This window comes from Paroedura picta, chromosome 8 (assembly GCF_049243985.1).
Source record: "Paroedura picta isolate Pp20150507F chromosome 8, Ppicta_v3.0, whole genome shotgun sequence".
Lineage (NCBI taxonomy): Eukaryota > Metazoa > Chordata > Lepidosauria > Squamata > Gekkonidae > Paroedura > Paroedura picta.
Genome location: NC_135376.1, coordinates 18,758,867 through 18,775,328, shown reverse-complemented (window position 1 = coordinate 18,775,328; position 16,462 = coordinate 18,758,867). Strand labels below are relative to the sequence as shown.

General features: G+C 43.9%; 1 protein-coding gene across 6 annotated transcripts in view; it reads left to right on the top strand.

Annotated features, from left to right (window-relative positions):
- The window catches only part of B3GALNT1 (beta-1,3-N-acetylgalactosaminyltransferase 1 (Globoside blood group)), a 31,015-nt gene that overhangs the window by 12,149 nt on the left and 2,404 nt on the right, over positions 1–16,462 (top strand). Inside the window, exons 2-4 of one of the 6 annotated variants that reach the window (XM_077348527.1) lie at positions 2,832–2,927; positions 3,991–4,286; positions 8,490–8,580. The gene's annotated coding sequence lies outside the window, so the exon portion shown is untranslated. Of the gene's footprint in view, positions 1–2,831; positions 2,928–3,990; positions 4,287–4,334; positions 8,581–8,710; positions 8,829–9,517; positions 9,566–16,462 lie in introns of those variants that run through there. The other 5 variants (XM_077348529.1, XM_077348528.1, XM_077348525.1 and 2 more) reach the window with 5 other exon arrangements.

Below are 16,462 nucleotides of genomic sequence, written 5' to 3'. Positions count from 1 at the left end.
TGAGGTTCAAGGTGGTAGCAATCTTTCTTAATCTCAGCAGGCTTTGATGTATGCCCCCTTTAAGGAACTTCAAACTAAAATAGTGGTTTGTCTTCAGACTGCTGGCAAGTCAGCTATAATCTGGAACCCTATTTCCTGGCTCCACACACTATTCCAGCCTTTCTCAACTTTTCTACAGTTGAGAAACCCCCAAAGCATTTTTCAGGTTTCGAGAAGTCCCAGAAATGGCACAATTGTGCAGAATATGGTTGGGAGATATAACTGTGTACACACCCACACGTGGTCTCTCCCCTCTCCACCCACTCTATGCCCATTATTGGCAGAGGGGGCGGGTCAACATGACCATATATGGTCACATCACCCACTGAATATTCAACAAATTTTTTTAAATATGAAAAATTAATTAACTCCCACCAATCCAGGAAACCCTTTCAGGGCCGACAAGAAACCCCAGGGTTTCATGAAACCATGGCTGAGAAACGCTGCTCTATTCTATGAACTACCTTTGCTTCCTTTGTGATGCATTAATGGCAATCCCTACCACTTGCATTCCTTTCCAACAAGGCTCTAACATTAGACCTTACAAAACCATCAATGCAAAATGGTTCCGCCAGAAGAATGCCAGCTCTGGGTTGGGAAATTCCTGGAGACTTGTGGATGGAGCCTGTGGAAGGCAGGATTTGGGGGATGACCTCAACAGGGTATAATGCCAAGGAGTCCACTCTCTAGAGCAGCCATTTTCTCCACCTGAAGATCTGTTGCAATTTTGGAAGCTCTGCAGACCCCACTTGAAGGTTGAAGGTTGGTAACCCAGTCCCCCAAGTGCAGAATTAACAAGGGGCCAATGTCAAATAAAAAATATTAAGAACTATCAGTTAATCATGGTCCATTCTGCACACATAGGATAATGCACTTTCAATGTGCTTTGGCAGCTGGATTTTCCTGTGCACAACAGGAGAATTTACTTCTAAAATGCATTGAAAGTGCATTATCTATTGTGTGCAGAATAGGCCCATGTCTACATAGTGCTCCAAATTCCCCATACCTGATTTTTAAATAGTGGACTTTGAAATCCTTAGCTATTCTTCTAAATCCAATAGAACTAGAAGGCTGTAACTCTGTTTAAGTCTGCAAGAGGGAAAAGCACAATGCTTTTTAGAGTCAATAGATACCAAGTATATCTGCCTAAGAGCTAATCTGGATGTTTTCTAACGGATTTTCCCCATTTCTATAAGTGCCCCATTATATAATTGCTTGCTAATGATACTCTGCCTCTCCCCCAACACTTTCCCTATAAACAGTGCTAAAGGGGGAACCAAAAGGGGCATAATACTCAGCTCCACATGATCTACATAATGAGAAGCACCACAGAGAGGGAAAAACTACTTACAAAACATCCACATGGGTCGAAAATGATGTCTGAAGAACTGTGATTCAAAAATAAATGGATATATTTGGCCATACAGCTTTTACTGTGCATCCTAACAATCTGATCGCATTGTTTTGAATGAGGAAATGAATTAAGAGTTCCTGTAGATTCCGTTCCAGAAAAACTCGTTCCTTCCTTAATACTGGATGCAGTCCAAGATTGTTTCAAATCACTGGAATTTTGCCCATTGCTCTTAATAAAGTGGATCGTGTACCTCCAATCTGCATAGTCAGTTAATCTGAAGGGTATCAGTCTGTACTGGAAGCCTATTTTAAAAGTGCTATGTTTTTTCAAAGGCTTAGTTCTGAATCATTTGCCCTTCCTGGGTGAGCTCATTGCCAAGAGATTTCAACATCAACACTGGCTCCTGAAAGTGTTTATCTTGCTATCGCACAAGAGCCCTAATTGTGGCTGTGTGGAGACTGTAGCCAGTGGGAATTCATTCTGAGTAAACAGGGACAAGATGGGGTACTTTCAAGCCGGCATGGCCATTCAGAATTCAAGCATGTTCCTTGGGAGGCGTACATTAATCACATGTTGGGAAAAGTAGTTGCTTTCATTTGCTGAAGAATTTTCTTCCCTTTGCTGCAAAATAAGAAGGCAATTCCAGGGCACATCAGCAAAAATAGCACTACGCCAGCTGAATGGCATAGGGGTAAACATTATCACGCCTCCTGGCCCCTCCTCACCTTTTTGCTGTCTGCTGCCTTTTCGCGCTTCTCACCCTCTATATCACCTGCTGGAAATGGTGGAAGAGAGCAACACCCTTTACATGTGATTCTCTTCCGCATGTCAATCAAGCCAGGCAGCCAATCCCCTTTCTCCTTGTTTTAAAGGTCCCATGATGCCTGCTGATTTCTTTTAAATCCACAGTTCTCTGTTTAAACGCCTATGCATCTAATCATAGATGCATAGTGCTTTTTGAATGCCACCCTTTATGGAATCATGAGTCTTGATACTTTAAAAAAATTAATCTCATTCCTGATTTTTTTTGGGGGGGGGAGACTTTAGAGAGGCATGCTTCGTGAAACAACTTTGGGAAAAAAATTATTTCTGGCATCATCTGAATGCTTGTCCGCCTAGTTGTTGCTTCAGGATGTTAGACCTTTAAAAAAAAAAGGCATTCCTGTCCCCAGGAACAAGGGAGAGGAAGGCAGGACAAGACAGGCACCTTTGGTGCATTTGAGCCTCCCATACCTTCCCTCTGCTGGTTGTCTGCTGGTTGCTCTTCTGTAGCTCGCTCTAAATAGATTAGGGAATCCACTTTATGCGATTCCCCAACTAGCGCTTTAAAATTGAGGATGTAGTTGGCTGGTTACTGCCCAGACACTGGATGTTGGCAACGTCATGTGGAGGGGCTGGAATACAATGACTACTTAAGGTAAGCATTTCTATTTGACAGGTGCGGAAATGCCTCCAGTCAACATGTGCAGAAAGGGAAGAGTTAATCTGCTCAGGTCCATATCATCCAGCCTTTTTCAACCTTTTGACTTTGGAGGTACACCTGAAATATATTTAAGGCTTTGAGGTACCATGGAAGTGATGGGGCCATGTCCCCAGATGCAAATTAAAAAAAAATTAAATTACAATATGCAAATAAACATAAAAACCAGCCACCATCTCATCCCACCACACATTTCCTTCAATGTCCTATGTACAAATAAAAATGAAAACATGCCTCCCCCCCCCCACTCAAGACAGCCCCAACACTCAACAGAAGACCCACTGGGCCAACTTACCCCAGCCACAAGGGAAGAAACAGTGCTGCTGTGCCAGTGGCTGCTGGCTCCATGTGGCTGCCATCTTGAACCCCCTCCCCCCATGCCATGGTACATCTGAGGGACCCTCCAGGTCCACTGCTGTAGCTTGGTACACTGGCTGGGAAACCTTGATATAGTCTAATAGGACGAGGAAAATAGCAGGAAGAGGTTTGCTCATCAGCCGAGCAAACAATATACCTGACCTACTTAACGAGAGTCTTTGGTCTAACATTTGTTTGGTTTCTTTGTTCATTATAAAATATCCCTGGGAAGCTGTGAGTTTTAAACAGAACAGGGATTTTCAGGGGCATTGCAGAGTTAACAGTGCAGTCGTAGAGTCTTTCCAGTTCTTGTGAAGACAATGGGTTTACAAAAATGTAACTGTTTAATATTATATAAGTACTTTTACACTTTGAAACTGTTTTCTATTACTCCTGTACAACTACTGGAGTGAAATATGCTTTTTAAAAAAGGTGTATGTAAATGCTCTTGCACTTATTATGGCTAAAGCTCACTTACTTTGGACACATCATGCGATCAAACTCACTAGAAACATCATTAATGCTCGGCATGGTCAGAAGCAAAAGAAAACATGGTCACCAAAGGATCCGCTGGCTCGATATGATCAAAGCCGATACAGGGATGACCATGAACCAACTAAAAGAAGCAGTCCAAGACAGGGGCGCATGGTGAAGACTTTCCTATAGAATCGCCAAGGGTCGGACACGACTGAACGGATAACAACAACATGTAAATGCAAACCAGAGGCATTAATGGTAATTTGCTTGTCATTTGTATTAGAGAAACAAGATTCACGTGTTGCTGCGTCATCTGAGTACTGTGTTGTAGCTCATCTCCAGACTGAACAGATCAGTTCCCCTGAAGAAAATGGCTATTTTGGAGGGTGGACTCCATAGCATTATACTCCACTGAGGTTCCTTCCTGCCCAATTGCACCCTCTCCTGGTTCCATCCCCAAATTCTCCAGGTATTTCCCAACCCAGAGCTCCTAACCCTACCCTTCAAACATATTCTTCATAGGCCGTACGTAAGTGTTTATGAGTGATTTTGGATTCATCTTCATTGCCAAACCAGAAGGTAATTTATTATTATTATTATTATTGATGTAGTGCTATTGTGCATGTGTGTGTTTTGTCCTAGGATAAAAATGACCATAAAGCAAGTGCACAAAAGAAGAGCACTGCTTTCAACACAACTGCTGAAAAATCATAAAATCATAGAGTTGGATGGGCCATACAGGCCATCTAGTCCACCCTTTAGTGCAGGCTCCACCTAGAGCATCCATGATAAGTATCTGTCCAGCTGCTGCTTAAATACTGCCAGTGAGGGGGAGTTCACCACCTCCTTAGGCAGCCTATTCCACTGCTGAACTACTCTGTGAAATTTTTTTCCGCATCTCAAGCCGATACTGTTCTACACGTAGTTTAGTCAATACCGTTCCACATGTAGTTTAAATGCATTACTGCAGGTCCTATCTTCTGCTGCAACAGGGACCACACCCTGCCCTCTTTCATGTGACAACCTTTCGCATAATTAAAGAGAGCAATCCTGTCCCCTCTCAACCTCCTCTTCTCCAGGCTGAACATTCCCAGGTCCCTCAGCCTTTCCTCATAGGGCCTTGTCTCCAAGCCGTGGATCATCCTTGTTGCACCCTCTCAATTTTGTCCACATCCTTTTTGAAGTGAGGCCTCCAGAACTGTACACAGTACTCCAGGTGTGGTTTGACCAATGTATACAGCAAGAGCAGAACAAAATTTGAGTCCAATGGCAACTTTAAGACCAACAAAGCTTTATTCAAGGTGTGACCGTCTGTATACATGCATCCTTCTTCAGTCAGTGAAATGGAAATCCCTCTATGTTTTTCAAATTGGAGTTGAATCCAAAGGATGTATAACTTGATAACCAAAGGACTGGCAACTTGATGACCTTATAAACTCACCTTGTTCCAGCAAGGCTCTTGAATCTGCTAAACATCTTCTGTATGCTGCAGGAAGAACAATGGAAGGGGGGAAAGCTCCTGTGGAAGCAGCCTCATCAGGTCTATGAGCCAGGACTTAATACGGTTTTCCAGAAAAGCATTTTTCAAGCATTTGGGCCGCAACCCAGCAGAGAGTGCACACTGAAGCCCACTGAAATTGATCACTGTAAGCACGTTTAGAAGAAGAAGAGTTGGTTCTTATATGCTGCTTTACTCTACCCGAAGGAGTCTCAAAGTGCTTACAATTGCCTTCCCTGTCCTCTCCCAACAAAAGACACCCTGTGAGGTGGGTGAGGCTGAGAGAGCCCTGATATCACTGCTCAGTCAGAACAGTTTTAACAGTGCCGTGGCGAGCCCAAGGTCACCCAGCTGGTTGCATGTGGGGGAGTGCATAATCGAACCTGGCTCACCAGATTAGAAGTCTGCTCTCCTAACCACTACACCAAGATGGTTTTGGTGTTGGAATTTTGTAACTGGTAACTGCCCTACGTTAGGATTTTTGTTTTTGGAGCACTTTGATTTATTGATTTATTGAAACGTCCTCCCCAGGCTCATGTGTATGCATCCTGAGATATGACACCTCTGCCAACCACATCTAGACCTCTTCAAAACTGCTGTCTTTCTATCAGCTGATGATGAAATTTCCCCCACAGAAATTCCTCCCCAGCAGATCTTCCAAAAGCATTCCTGTGGAAGAATGTGATGTCAGGACTCGGCCTCGGGCTTATTCAGAACTTGTGTAAGACAGAGGAGAAGGCGATTCACGGCTCCAGAGCCAGACATTTCCTCTTCATCCTGGCATGAAGGATAAGGCTATCAGGGCAGACTTAGTTGGAAAATGTTGGCCTGTCTCTGCCCTTTGGGGCAACTTCAAAGCTCGTCTCATGGGCCTGAGCTAAACAGGCCACAGCTCCAGGAAAAGAGGCAGTCAGAGAATAGTTTCCAGCCAGACGTGGAAGCGGCTTTGAGGAAGACAAGAAAATCCACCCAAGGGCAGGCTGCCAAAGTACCAGGAAGCCAAGGGAATCAAGGCCAGAAAGATCATCTCAGCAGTCGTCATTATGCTCGTGGGTCACCAGTGCAGCCAACACCTTGGAACTGAGTAAGGGTGTGAAGGTCTTAGAGGAAAATATTCATATAAAGTATAGGACCTACTCAGTACTGGAACTTTGGAAGACACCGGGAGTTTCTCTTTTACTGTGTGCATCAACAATGGCTCAGTTGAAATCTTTCAGTCCTCGGAAATTTTCTCCAAGTTGGACTGAAAATTCCAGTTTTTCAGCTTAAAAACGTTGCGTATGTATGCGTGTGCATCGGGCAATGTTCCATAGAACTGCAGGATCAGCTTGGTGTGCCCAAGAGGATTTTGGGTGTGTTTCTTAGGTGGCAGCCCCCCCCACATGCCACACAACAAACTGCTTAAGGAAACAGAGGGAACTTTCCAAAATGCAGAATCTGCCATGCAAAGACAAAGTAAAGACAAAGTGTGTATTAAAAGAAGTTCTGTGGATCCCGGACAAAATTCCCAGCCCCCAGGCATACGAAAGAAGGTGCACAATGCAGAAAACATGATGATCTTAAGCAGGTCAATGTGACTCAGTGTCTGGGTGGGACATAGCTGGGATATGCTATCTTCAAGAAGAAAAAGAAGAGTTGGTTTTCATACCCCACTACCTTGTGAGGTAGGTGGGGCTGAGAAAGCTCTGGCAAAATTGGTCTGTCAGAGCAGCTCTTACAAGACTGTGACTGGCCCAAGGTCACCCAGCTTGTGGAGGAGTGTGGAACCAAATCTGTCTCTCCAGTTTAGAGACTGCCACTCTTAAGCACAACATCAAGCTGGCTCTCAGCCTTGTAGTGGATGGAAGGCAGGATATAGCAGAAAAAGAAATAATTGCATAAATAAAAATGGAAGCACCTGGCAGAGAGTGAAATACTGGCATTTAATTTTGGCATTATTTCATTGTCCCCAGCGCTGTCGTTGCTTCCTAAAACATTTCAAATATGCAAGATCCTCCAATACATTGTCAAGAAGTAATTTAGTCCAGGCATTAGACTGATAAGAAACAAGAGGCCAGATATTTGCCCAGCTTAACGAGCTCTTAGGAAGCAAGGATATCTCAGCAAAAGCATGAGTAACCATACAATGTTTCCATGGTTTGACATATGCACAAGTCATGACACATTTTGCAAACATAACTGAATAAAAGAGCTCACTGATAGTGTAGCAGCTTCTGCCTCTCCCAGTCATGTGACTATTATATATATAGGTGCTGGTCACGGAGCCCTCCTTGCAGAATTGTGAACTGTAGAGGGCTGATGCCCTGACCTGGAGAGCCTGGGCTAGCCTCCCTGTTGTGACCCTGGTATTCTTTGGTGGTCTCCCTCCTAGATACTAGCTTGGGCTGACCCTGCTTCTGAGATCTGATGAGATCAGGCTAGCCTAAGCTATCCAGGTGAGGGCACAACAACTTCTTAGGTAGACCCAAGCATCACAGGTTTCTAAGGAGATAAATTCCAAAGAAGATGGATGGGACAAGTTCTTGAGCAGACCTAGACGGTGTACAACTATCAGTAAACCCCTCCCCATGAAGCTTATACTCTGAAACGACCAACCATCGGACTGTTAAAATGTTGATGTCCTTAAACACTATTTGTTATCTTTGTTAATACTGTTCTCATTTGTCATGGTCACCAAGATAAATTGTTTACTGTGCTGTTCCATGTGAACCACCCTGAGCCACAGGGGAGGGCAGTATATAAATATAATAAATAAATCCATTCCCTGGTCATCTTATGGCTGCCAACCTCCAGTTCATGGCTGGAGATCTCCTGCTATTACAACTGACCTCCAGGCAGCAGGGATCAGTTCATGTGGGGAAAAAATGGCTGCTTTGGAAGGTGAACTCTATGGCATTATACCCCAACTGCAGGGGCAGTCAACCTGTGGTCCTCCAGATGTCCATGGACTACAATTCCCATGAGCCCCTGCCAGCAAATGAATTGTAGTCCACGAACATCTGGAAAACCACAGGTTGACTACCCCTGCCCCACTGAACTCCCTTCACTCCTCAGGATCCATCCCCCAAATCTCCAGGGATTTCCCAACCTGGCGTTGGCAACCCTAGGCCACCTTTGCAACAGAAACAATCATGTTGGACAGTATTTCTCCCTTCCTAGGGCAGGGTGCATTTGCAGGGCAAATGTTCAGTGTTTTAATTCATTTCAAAATCTACACAAGAAGAGCTGAGTTGTTTTAAAAAATCCTTTTATTTGGTCTTTCCATGTTTTTGTATGTCTTATAGTGTCGGGAGGAAGTACACCCTGGTGCTAATTCACTGCCGTTTCAAGGGCTGCGTCTTTGGACTCCCAGGAGGAGCAGGCAGTGTGTCGCAGGTAACCAGAACAGCTTGTTTACAGACAAAGCTATTATCACTGGAACCCTCTCTTTCATTCATGGTTCCCTCTATGCTTATAAGCCTTTTCTCTTGCGCTTTGAAGGGGAAGGGCTTACTGATGTAGGAGCCAGATACAAGGGGGAAGAAAATACCTAAAAGAGGCTCATTTACAATCAATGGCCTTTGATGTTGGAGTAGGTGGGAAATAAGAAACCTGGTGGAAGAGGCTGAAGAGTCCCCGGATGGGTAAGCAAAACATGCAGAAAGACTTTCAATGGGGTGGGTGGCGGCACAGAAGAGTGAGGGCATGCTACTTCCTCTCCCTGTGATCCTTCAAAGATTATCGTCCACACCTCCCTTTGTGCTTTATGCAGATGGTTCTAAGTTGAGGTGACCAGATTGTCCCACTTTTGGAGGGACATCTGGGGGTACCTGGCAAATTGTACTTATGTTGAAATTAAGAAATATATATTACAATACTATTTTTGCATTCTATGCGTTCTATGAAACTTTTTGTTGCTCCATATAGACCACATCTTTAATCAAGAACCCTCCCGGTCAATGGTGTCCCACTTTACCAATATTAAAATCTGGTCACCTTATTCTAAGTTGATCTTGATTTCTTTTTGTATTTGCTTGGCTTTTATGCCCACTTGTTAGCTACTACAGTGAAGATCACCCCTTGTATCTTTTCCGAGGCTGCTGAAGGCAAAAAGAGTAGACAGGGCTAATATCAGGCATAAATTGGAAGCATAAAAGCATTTGGGCATATGCCTGAACTGACTGAGTCTTGTTTTATAGTTAAAGGCTCTTGAAAATGATGCAAAACACATAAGCCATCAAGCTTTGGGTAATCTTAAAAAGGAATTTATTTTGGTTTCAACTTTGGTGGTTGCAAAAGCGACAGAGTAAATCAAGCCTTTCTCCCTTTGCAGCCATTTCCCAATGCAGAAGCTGATGCTACCTAGAGAGGAGTCCCAGAGGTATAGCTTTGCTCCTTTGTTGCAGCTAAAACAATAAAGAGGCTTCTGGCACCTTTAATAGATTTATTGTGGCATTAAAATGCTCTAAGCTCTAGCCTGCTTTGGCAAATGTATGCACACAGGGGTCAAACAAAAGGGTGGGAAGGGGAAATTCTTAAAAGGCAAGGCCAGACTATCTGGCAGTCTAAGACGTTGTATTTTGCAGAGTAATATCTAAATGAAAAGAGTGGTTGTGGAACAGATCATTCCAAGCTGCTGATGAATTTGCAAAGTAAGAGGAACAGTGGATATTCTTTAACGTACTCTAAAGAGGGGCAACCACTTTCAGTAGTAGACCAATGACGCCCAGTAGTAATTTGATCTTCCTAATGGTTTTTTTTTGCTACCTTTCAGGGAAAGGAGGGATATTGAGGGGCTTTCCGCACCGGGATCCTTATAGCAAATTGTTTGCTGAACGAAAAATCGCCATTTAAAATAGTGGAATTCGTCATTATGCATACCTGACTTTGTAGTGGAATCCAGTTGCGTTTCTATCGTTTCCCAAGGGCTTCCGGTCTCAGCAAAAATCGCTAGAAAGGAAGCGCTATTGCCAAGCTCGTCCCGCCCCTGGCTGTCAAGCAGCCAATGGGCAGCCGTTAGCATGCTCCCAAACAGCCCCTTTCCCTTTAAGAAAGGTTTTTTTTTTTAAACACACCCATTGCAACGAATCTGTGTTGATTCGTTGCAACGGAGAGACCCATCCAGCTGGCAGGTGTGTTTGAGCTGTCGTTTCATTGTTGCCACGCTCCTCCCGAGTAAAAAAAAAAATCCCCCCCCCTCACGGGCCCGATTTTCGGTCGAAAACAGTGTAAAAAATAAAGGGAAAATACATCAGCAAACGGGCTTCTCTGTGCTTAGTAACTAAACAGCTCTGGGGAGGGACTGAAGCCGGGGAAGCCTCTAAACAGAGGCTCGCTGGTGGGTTGAACTCCGCTCGCTCGGAGAAAAAAAATGGCTATCGCTTTGCCGGAAGATCAGAGGAGAGAGCCAGGGGGAGGGACTTTGTAGAAACCACAACAATGGTAACGCACAGAACTTTCCCGCTAGTGTTGCAGATTGGTTGCAGGAGTGTAGCGCTTTCCGGACGGTGAATCCACTTTTGGGGATTTCCCTGAAAGCGCTACAAGGAAGCGCTTTTTGCGGATCGGTTTCAGGTGTGTGGCAGATTGTCAACGACGTTGTGCATAATGGCAAATCAGTAGCGTTTTCAATTGGCAACCATTGTGCGATTTTGAAGGCGTGTGAAAAGCCCCTGATTATCACCATTTAGCCTTTGGCTGTAGTCCAAGACCCTTATTTCAAAGTTATTATTATTTAGCTGAAATTTATCATATGCTGCATGTGTAGTAACAAATAACATAAAAAGGTAAAGGTAAAGGTATCCCCTGTGCAAGCACCAGGTCATGTCTGACCCTTGGGGTGACGTCCTCTAGCGTTTTCATGGCAGACTCAAAACGGGGTGGTTTACCAGTGCCTTCCCCAGTCATTACCGTTTACCCCCCAGGAAGCTGGGTACTCATTTTACCAACCTCGGAAGGATGGAAGGCTGAGTCAACCTTGAGCTGGCTGCTGGGATTGAACTCCCAGCCTCATGGGCAAAGCTTTCAGACAGCTGCCTTACCACTCTGCACCACAAGAGGCTCACTAACAAATAAAGGGAAACAAAAACCTTTATATTTAGGATGTGAGGTATTAATCCAGTATACTTTCTCTACCTGCGGGTCCAGCCCACCCACACCCAAACCCAACATTTTAGCTAATCCTGCCACTATGAAACATCTGATATCTATATTATCTTTATCCAGAATGCCTTTGAATCTTAGTAAGAGTGACATCTGAAGATATTCCAGCATTGCAACACACAATTCTCCATCTTTTCCATCTCTTCTATCAGCCCCTCTGTTTTTTCTATGGGGGGGAGGTGGGGCAGTCTCTGCAAGCCTTATGGAGGTAGGGGGCTGCAGAAGACCAAGAAATGACCCCCTGGGACCCAGGGTACCTAGGAAAAGCCTCTGCCCTGGGAATGTTTACTCATGAGTAAGTCATGTGAGGTTTACAATTTGCAATCTCAGATGGGTCGCTAGACCACAGTCAGAAGCAGCTGTTCCCGGAGGATGGTGTCCTCTCTCTCTCTCTCTCTCTCTCTGTGTGCCACACAGCCCCATCCCCCGTCCTGAGCAGCCCTTTCCTCCAGGGGAACTGATCTCTACAATCTAGATAGGAGCTTTCATTCTGGGGATTCTCTGGCTCCTGAGCCAGTCTGCTTGAAACTCCTTTCCGCTGCACCCAATCTCAATTAGAAAACGCAAACAACATTTTACAGCAGGACAATCACGAAGCTGCCGACGTAAAACTTACAATCTTTCACAGCAGTTTTATTTCACAGTTCTTCATTCACATTTGGGTAAGGCAGGTGTCTTATTGCAATCCTTTTTGATACTATCAGAGGTTGAACACCAGGACTTGGGGGTATTAATCACTGGACACTGCCTTGGGTGAGGGTGGCCATTCATCATGTCTCTTCTGCTCAAGCCTGCAGTCCAGAGACTGTTTCCCACAATCTCTATTCTATGGCAAGCTGGCTTTGGAGCACTTGGGGGGCTATCTATTTCTGGCTTTAGCTTCCTAGGACACAGTTCTTGGGGGAGCAAAGCTGTAATATTCTCCCCAGACCCTCTCTTATCACTTGTAGTTCAAAGAGCCACGAGAGCTGCTACTCACCCCATGCCGCAAGCATTCGATTCATGGAAAGATGAAAGCATAGTATTGTTAGCTAAGGAAGGTAAATGTATCTGTGATTGGTAACTATAGGCCCATATCTTTATTAAGATGTGATTATAAGATACTAGAGGGAAAACCTGTTGCATCTAGGAGTACAACAGGCACTAGCACATAAACCTGCACTGTGACTTTCCTAGGTTCCGGTCCTCTTTCCCCCGTTCCCCACTTGAGTTTGAGATCCAGCGTGGTGAAGTAGTTAAAGAGAGCCAGTTTGGTGTAGTGGTTAGGAGTGTGGACTTCTAATCCGGCATGCCAGGTTCGATTCTGCGCTCCCCCATATGCAACCAGCTGGGTGACCTTGGGCTCGCCACGGCACTGATAAAACTGTTCTGACCGAGCAGTGATATCAGGGCTCTCTCAGCCTCACCCACCCCACAGGGTGTCTGTTGTGGGGAGAGGAATGGGAAGGCGACTGTAAGCCGCTTTGAGCCTCCTTCGAGTAGGGAAAAGCGGCATATAAGAACCTACTCTTCTTCTTCTTCTAAAGAGTAGCAGACTCTAATTTTAAGAGTTTGATTCCTGGCTCCTCCTCTTTATGCAGCCAGCTGGGTTGCCAACTTCCAGGTGGGTGCATGGAAACCCTCAAGAATAAGAAAGAAAGAAAAACAGAGAAAAAAGAAAGAAAAGAGGGTGAGAGAATGGAAGAGGGAAGGATCAGTTCTCCTGCAGCAAACAGCTGCTTTGGAGGGGAGCTGGCCCTCCTACTCCCAACCCATACAAAAGTGCCTACATAGAACACCACTGTCACCACCTTCCCATCCAACTGCACATTTCCCAAAGGCCAGGATGGGCAGGCTGTGGAGGGGTGGGATGCCACCTTCCCACCCTCCACGTCTTCCAAAAGTCTGGCCAGGAAGGCTGCATGGGGGGGGGGCTGCCACCTTTCTTTCCCCCCCCCCTCACATTTACCAAAGGCTAAGCAGGGAAGGCCCAAAGGGGGCTGCCTCCTTCCCATCCCATTCCCCATATCTCCCAAAGGCCAGGATGGGTTGGGGAAGGCCATGGGGGTGCCTCTTTCCCACCCACCCTATCTTCCCTCTGTGTGATTGGTGAAGCTTACCCAGCAAGCTTATGTAACAGTGGAGATTCTAACCTGAGTTGCCCAGGGCTTCATGTGACAGTCTAAGTCATATTTTCTGCTGAACTAGGGAGTCCACTAAATGAGTACAGTATCTTCCTCTTTCATGTATGTGGATGGCTCCACTAAATACCTTTCAGTATTGGGAGTCAGCATATGGCATACACACACACACACACACAAACACACACACATGCATACAGAGAGATAAAGAGACAGACAGACAGATAGAGCCTTGTATAGTTCAACAGCCCACAATTTTTTTTTTTTGGAGGGGGGGATTTACCATTCCAGGAATTCTGCGCCCCAGTCAACTAAACCACCTAAGTGTGCTTCTGCGGAGTGGCAGTCTAGAAATTAAATTATAAATAGATAAAAATAAATAAACTTCAACAGAGGGCAGGACATTATCTCTTCAGGAAAAAAATTGTTTCTTCTCGGTTTCTCTGATAGAGGAAAGATGTGATCAGTGCTTGGATGGCAATGCTAAATATCTCATTCTTTGAAAAGTAACGAAGGAGCTTTGAAATATTTCAGGACACCATTCCATACAAACTCTAGAACAAGTGGGGACCAGCAATAAACTTGTGGGGTGGGTAAATCTCTCCCCCCTGCTCCTTCTCTAATAAACCCTTAACCCTTACCTTTACCGTCACACTAACCCAAACCCTAACCCTTAACCCTAACTCTTAACTCTAATCCTTAAAACTAATCAAAACTAAAAACCCGAAACCTAACCCCTTAACCCCTAACCCCAATATTTTATTAAAGCATTTTAGTCTACTTTTTTTTTTGCATTCTATGCGTTCTATGAAACTTTTTGTTGTTCCATATAGACCAAATTTTTAATCAAGAACCTTCCTGGTCAGTGGTGTCCTGCTTTACCAATGTTAAAATCTGGTCACTTTAATATAGGAGGAAAGGTCAGGGACCCCGTAGGGAGCTCTCCTGGAGCCCCAGGGCAATGGGAATCCCTGGTATATAGTAATCCTCCATACTAGGAAATAAACTTCCCTGCATTATTTCTCTTGGTTGTGTATATGAAGTAATAAGAGTCCCCTCTAGTGGCAAGACTCCACTGCAACATTTTATTTTGGCAGTCAAATTAAACTGTTCAATGGCAAAGTAGTATTTCAAGAAGTATTAAATTTGAAAAACGTTTGAGTTGCTTTTTGAAAATTAATATCTATGTAGATTTCTATTTCATAAACATCAGGGATGAGTGGAGGAAAGGAAAACTATATTATAAACTCCCCATGATTAGCTCCCCATTGGGGAGAAAAGAAAGTTATACATTTTTAACTTTAATTTGTCGTTGAGCTGGACCCCAGGTACAGAGACCATACAGAGTTTGGATAAATAATAGATTAACATCTGAAAAGGATGGCTCATTCTAAAATATTAGCACTTCTAGTAAATGGGATCACAAACCTTTCTTCAAACCCTAAGGACATTGGATATAATTGAACTGGTAATGCATCTGAATTTTATGTTGGATTCTTTGAAGTTTTTTTCTTGAGCGGGTGGGGTAGGTCAGCAACAGAATACCTTAGGCTCTCTCAGCCTCACTTCACCTCACAGGGTGTCTGTTGTGGGGAGAGGAATGGGAAGGCGACTGTAAGCCGCTTTGAGCCTCCTTCGGGTAGGGAAAAGCGGCATATAAAAACCAACTCTTCTTCTTCTTCTTTTTCTTCTTAAAAAACTGAATGATTAATACACTGGTTTTTGAATTTTACAAGGGTTAATATCAGATCTGGATTAATTAAAGTAATTTGTGGTCTTCCATTATGCAATTGCATTAGCCCACAATAAACAGGGTATGAAATTTCAATGTAGAAAACATTAATGACTTTGTCACCTTCCATGCTAACAGAGTTAAATGTATTAGTATCAGCAGTCATAGTAGTACCAGCAGATTAAGTGTATTATTACCAACAAATTAAGACATCGTTCACCCCAGTACTCCAGGGTATGGGAACAAAGGCTGCACATATCCTCAGTACGTAAACTTTGACATGTGACAGAGGCCTTTACGTACATACTTTTGCTCTTGTGTGTCCTTCCAGTCCTTCCACCTTCTATTTGGATTATGCATACACAGGCAATAATTCCTTGAGCATAGAGGTTATGTCTCTGTGTAGCTCTTGTTTTAGAGTCCCTCTCTGCTGAATTAAATCAATTGTAATTCCTCTTATGCTTATTGTCCCTATTCATTCTTCTGATAGCTAATTTTAAACCTTTTTTTTTGAAGACTGATAAGAGGCCTCCAGAAACAGTATTAAAGTTTATTTCATAGACATGATCTTGACAGATTGGATTTTGAAAAAAAATGTGGGTTTTTAAAAATAGCTTTTATAGTGGACATATATGACATTTTACTATGCAGGATTATTTAAAACTGTAATTTAACCTTTTATTGTGTGCATGTTATACAGTTTGGATTGGCTCTTGTGTGTTATTGTTGTTTACGCAACCTTTGTGGTGAGTGATCAAGGTAAAGTCTTACAAGCCGTGATCACTCACCACAAACAACAATAACACACAAGAGGAAATCCAAACTGCATAACATTGTCCTTGTGTGGACTGTTTTACTGACCATAAAGAAAGAAGCCACAGTGAGGGGCGATATATAAATGAAATGAATAAAATAAATAAAAGATATATGTGATGTTCTACATGCTGTGTGGATGGCCATGCAAGTGGAAACAGTGCATTGCTATGCAACACCACACATAGGTCAGTGCAGTGCAAAGAAGTGTGAACCGGCCTAAGATCAGATGCAGTATTTATGCACTATTACTTAGTGCAGGAGTAGTCAAACTGGGGCCCTCCAGATGTCCATAGACTACAATTCCCATGAGCTCCTGCCAGCGAATGCAGTTTGACTACCTCTGACTTAGCGGCATGAAATTTTTTGTTTTGTTTACAAGGATCCCTTCCCCACTTCTACCAAATATGGCCTTCAAGAAAGCTTACGATATTTACAAAGCAGTACAACA